Source organism: Pseudophryne corroboree, chromosome 10 (assembly GCF_028390025.1).
Source record: "Pseudophryne corroboree isolate aPseCor3 chromosome 10, aPseCor3.hap2, whole genome shotgun sequence".
Classification (NCBI taxonomy): domain Eukaryota; kingdom Metazoa; phylum Chordata; class Amphibia; order Anura; family Myobatrachidae; genus Pseudophryne; species Pseudophryne corroboree.
In genome coordinates, this window is record NC_086453.1 from 196,146,444 (window position 1) to 196,152,443 (window position 6,000).

Here is a 6,000-nt window from a genome sequence, read left to right on the forward strand (position 1 = left end):
TCCTAGACCTCATTTCAAGAGTCCCCTAGTGCCCATGCCTTTTATAGAGGTACAATTTCACAGGATATTCATGGATCTTGTTGGGCCCCTGTTACAGTCTGCCTAGTAACATCAGTATAAGTAGATATTGAGCCTCATTTTATCAAGTTAATTGGTTTTGACAGGTGCCATGCCCCCTACCATGCCCCCTTTGATAGCATTTTGATACAGCTTGATATAAAGTTTATATAAAGTTTATGTAATGTTTATAGCGCTTGATATCAAACTGTATTAAAAGATACATGATTTGAAAAGTTTTGTCACGCAAAGCCACGCTTCAAAACAATCGGATGAAAGAAGCACATTACACCGTATTAAAACCGGATAATTTTTGCGGTATTGATAAATATTATGAATTTGTTAAAAATAAAATTCAAAGATCCGATGTAAGAAAGTCATTACAAGAACAAGATGCATACATTTTGCACAAGCTGGCAAGACAAAAACTATAAAAGGGACAGGATTTGCATATCGGGTATAACTCAACAGTGGCAATGCGATTTGGTTTCACTCATAGATCTGTCAAAGTACAACGACGGTATTAAATATATATTAACCGTCATCGATATGTTCAGTAAGAGTGCCTGGGCTGGAAGTCTGACTGCTAAGAACGCCACAACAGTCACTAATGCTTTTGAAAACATATTCTAGCAGGAGTACGTGCTGAAGAAGCTACAAACCGATAATGTAAACAGTTTTTAAACAAGATCCTAAAAAAGGTATTAGAAAAATATGAAAATGTGGGTGTGTTACACTACGCTTACCATATAGCTTTACAAGTGGCAAATTTTAGTGAAAAACTGTATTCCAATATATACAAAACCAAGAGGAAGCATGTAAATATAAAAAAAGTTTATTAATAATAAGATAAAAGATTATAATAACCTAATACCGGTATACTATACTAGTAGGACACAACATATAGACAAACACAAAAACACAAAACAAAAAAAAGGATGGTATTTTGTGGGGTAGATACACAGAATTGCATTTTACTCGTCCCCCATAATAAAAGTCCAAATGGATTAACTGGAGAATGAGGCACGAGTATAAGTGCCTGAATTTTCTATAAAACACCCTTTGCTGGGATGTAAATCCGTTTCTTATGTCCAGAAATCAAAGTCAATGTTGTATATGAGAGCAGTTTTACTCACAGTAATAACAGGTGTCCGTAGTGAGCAAAGATTGTCCCTGGTATGCAGAAAAGTTCTCCGTCACTGGTGCTGAAAAGGGAAGAAATCCAAAAGTCTGCCGGCAGACTGAATAACTTGTGCTGAGATCGACCGGTTTCGCCTGAACCCAGGCTTCATCAGGATAACTGAGCAGTGTGATGTTCCTGGATTATATCCCTGCTGGGCCTTGTATTTCCGCCCACACTCTGATGCCATGCGGAGCGTCACTTCCGCCCTTACTATAGTTAATGCTATTTAATGAGGCTGATTTTGTCCCCTTCTTAAACGGGACTTCCAGTTTATGTTATTTGCAAGTATCTCCATTTAAGCATAAACCAAAAAAGGTAGGGACAGAAACAGAAATAATAATAAAAAACAAAAACAACGCAGACAACATAAAACATAGGACACAAGGCATATGGATATTTATAGGAAAAACGGATAAAAATAAGAGATTTTATAAGAGATTTCATAGGAGATTTTGTATAGATTTTTTTTGGTAGGATAAAATAATAAAGAAAATAATATAAATATATAAAATAAATAAAAATAGTTATTATAATAATAATAATAATAAATATAACAAAAAGTAATATTAGTAATAAGTAGTTAATAATCGAAAATGTCTCTAGTAATTTGCAGAGATCTGAGAGATAGGAACCACCAATTAAGATGATAAATCTGAGCAACGTATATGTTGGGTAACTCATATATAATGCATGCCTAGAAAATAACTAAATAGTGCACATACAAACAGGAATGGATGTATGGGGCTGAGGTGTATATGGGATGTATCTGGAAAAACACATACTAGTAGAGCACATATACCATGTATCGATTATTTATTACACACATAGAATGGAATGGATGTATGGAGCTGAGGTGTATATAGGATGTATCTGTAAAAGCACATACTAGTAGAGCACATATATCATAAATTGATTATTCGCATAGGAAGGGATGTAGGTCAATTTCTGCATTAAGACTTTTGGGGGAGAGGGTTTCCAGTTCGAATATCATCCATGCTTCTTCTTTCAGAAGGAGATTGTCCCAATTTCCTCCTCTCCAAGGTTTCTTCACTAATTTGATCCCTACAAATTTTAGATCTGAGGGGTCACTTTTGTGTTTCATCTTAAAATGGTCTGGGACATTGTGGTTCTCTTTGTTGTTTTTAATGTTATTAAGGTGTTCATTTATTCTGATACATAATTTCCGAAAGGTCTTTCCAACATATTGGAGGCCGCAGGGGCACGTGATGAGATGTGTCACCCCAACGGAGTTGCATGTAATGTGATCTTTTATTCTTAATTCTTTTCCCGTGGTATTTGAAATAATGGTTTTTACTGGTTTGGTGGTAGAACATCTTGATTTTTTACATGTGGCACAGTTGTTGCAGGCATAAAAGCCTGATGTTGTATTCCCTAACCACGTGGGCAGATCTTTCTTGTCCTGTTTCTGGTAACTTTTCACAAGTCTGTTCCTGATGGTAGGTGCTCTTCTGTACACCACTTTTGGTGCAGTAGGGAGAATGCTTCTTAGCTCCTCATCTGCTGTAAGTATATGCCACTGCTTCTTAAGGCTCTGTTCCAGTAGAGTTCTTTGGCTGGAGTAATTAGTCAAAAACAGAAGTTCATGATGATTGGTTTCTTTGTTGGTTTTGTAAGTCAGGAGGTCTTTCCTTTCCATGTTGTTGATTGCTTCTACATCTTTCTTCAGGTTTTCGTGGCTGTATCCCTTCTCTTCAAATAGGTTGACCAAATGATTCATCTGGATATCGCTATCCTTTGCCTTCGAGCAGTTCCTCCTAATTCTTCTCATCTGGCCCCTGGGGATGTTGGAGATCCATTTTGGATGATGGTTGCTTTTAGCATTCCGTAGTACTTCAATCTCTGCTTTCGTTAGATGGTATTTGCTTACCATCTAATGAAAGCAGAGATTGAAGTCCTACGGAAGGGCCTAAAATTTGCCCTCAATAATCTTCTGGATAAATTCAATACTACCATCGATCTTCATAAATTCATTAGGAAAATTACCTTAAAGAAATTCTTTCAGAAAGACGATACACAGATGACAGAAAACAAAGGAGACAACCAGGATCCATTTGTCCATACAAAGTTTAAAGCACAATCCTCATTTTACCCTACACACCTGAAAGGACCTCTCCTTAAGTCCTTCCAAAGACTCATCGAACTAGACATTATGCATTTATCAGATGTTGGGAATACCAAACGAAAATGGAATTTAACCAAAAAAGAAAATGAAGCTCTGAGATGTCTGGAAAAGAATAAGGATATCATCATTAAGCAGGTGGACAAGGGTGGAGGAGTAGTGATCATGGACCGGACTGATTATGAGGAAGAATCCATAAGGCTTTTGGGAGATGAAGAGACATATAGGCTACTTACAAGGGATCCCACAGACAGTTTCAAGAAAGATTTAGATAACATTCTCAAACAAGCAACTGAAGATATGATCCTTGGGAAGTGAGAATACAAATTCTTCTATCCGGAACATCCAAGGACAGCAGTCTAATACCATATACCAAAAATACATAAAGATGAAAAGAAACCACCAGGGAGACCAATAATAGCCGGAATTAACTCCCTTACCTCAAAACTTTCATGTTACATCAATGAATTTTTAAAACCTCTAGTAGTTAACCAAAGAAGCTATATCAAAGATACAACACAAGTACTAACCAGTCTAAGAGAATTAGAATGGAAGGAGAAATATCTCTTGGCATCATGTGACATTAAGTCACTTTATACGAGCATAAAACATGAACAAGGATGCAAGAACATTCACAAAATCCTTATTAATGAGTCTGGTCTAGAAACTCAACAGGTCAACTTCATCATAGAAGCCATAAAATTTACACTGAATCATAACTATTTCTGGTACGGGGAGAAATACTACCTCCAAACTAAAGGGACCGCAATGGGCACGAATGTTGCCCCATCCTATGCAAACCTTTTTCTGGCACAATGGGAGAATGAGAACATTTGGACCAACAACACCTACCTACCGAATCTGATTGTATGGGCTAGATATATAGATGGCATACTTATAGTATGGGATGGAGATCAAGAGAATCTGGAATGCTTCATCAATAAAATCAATAATAATAAAGAAAATCTGGAATTTACCAGCGAAATAAGTAACGAATCTCTAAATTTGCTTGATCTCAATATATTTATTGAAGATAACAGAATTGAGACCAAAACATACGTCAAGAAAGTAGATTGTAATAACTACCTGAATGCTAAAAGCAACCATCATCCAAAATGGATCTCCAATATCCCCAGGGGCCAGATGAGAAGAATTAGGAGGAACTGTTTGAAGGCAAAGGATATATGTTTTGTCATACCTGTATAGTATACCGGTATTAGGTTATTATAATCTTTTATCTTATTATTAATAAAAAAAATTTATATTTACATGCTTCCTCTTGATTTTGTATATATTGGAATACAGTTTTTCACTAAAATTTGCCACTTGTAAAGCTATATGGTAAGCGCAGTGTAACACACCCACATTTTCATTGTCTATATCGGAAGGGAGTGTGGATCGCCTCCATTTGCTTGCACAGCTGCTGCCTAAATATAGCTGGTGATTAAGCGCAGCCCTCACCTCTACCCATTCCAATTAGAAAAATATGGTATACATTATTTCACAACCAATAATGATGTGAATGCTGCAGTTATAGAGCATTTCAATAGGACTTTAAAAACATGAATGTGGCACTATTTCATGGCAAAGAATACCTACAGATAAATAGACATTTTACAAGACTTCATACGCAGCTATAATAACACTTACCATAGAACGATTAAGTGTGCTCCAAACAATGTGAATGACTCTAATGGTTTGAGTGTCTTCAAGATGACCTATGGTGATTACTTTAGAAGTAAGAAAATGGGGGCGTAGCCTGGAGGCTGAACTGAGTGGCAGCACGAGCAGGGAGCTCCACTATAGCTGAGGAGAAAATACCCCCGTTTTTCTCCCCCTATCCCTTATAACCCTTCTACCTTCAGCCCCTGCAGCTGTGGGACCCCTCTTCGTGGTGGACTAGTGCTGTGGAATTGGGGAGCCAGTCTACTGGCTCCTGCGGGTTGCGGCCTATCCACCACCCAGAAGCTGGGGCCTCGATTTGGGACCGGTGCTGCCAGCCGCTCACAGTATATACCCGTGGGACGCCTGACGGGGGACCCTCGCTCTGAACCCCTGTGGCCGGACCACCTCGCTTGAGATGCTGAGTTCGGCGGTGTTGCAGGAGGACTGGGAGACCGGCCAGGCGCTGGCACGGGAGGTCTGGAGTCCCAGCGGCGGTGGCCATCTTAACCCTCAGGAGCCGGAGAGGGACGCAGGGGACGCTCGGTCCAACCAATACTTCCTTCTGCCGAGGTGAGCTGCTCCCCTGGCCCAGCGGTGATCCCCTCCCCCACTGCAGCCTTGTACTTACTGCCTGCAGGCAGCATCCGCCGGGGGCCCTAACTGAGACACCAGGCAGAACGCAGTCCCATCCTTCCTGCGTGCCTCTCCTGGGGCTGGCTCTTAGTCTCCCCTGGGATTGCATTATATGGCCTGCCTCTCCTGGGTCATTTCACCGGACCCCCCCGCGCTAATTTTATCTGGAGGCTGAGTGGGGACCCTTCGGCTGCAGGCTATAGCTGAGTCCCTGCCCAAAAAATCACTCCGTGCGAGCCCTCAGCTGCCTCTGCCTAGCGCTGCCTTCCCCATCCCCCAGGCAGCCTGTGTCTCTTCAGCACCCCTGCGGCCCGGGACCCCA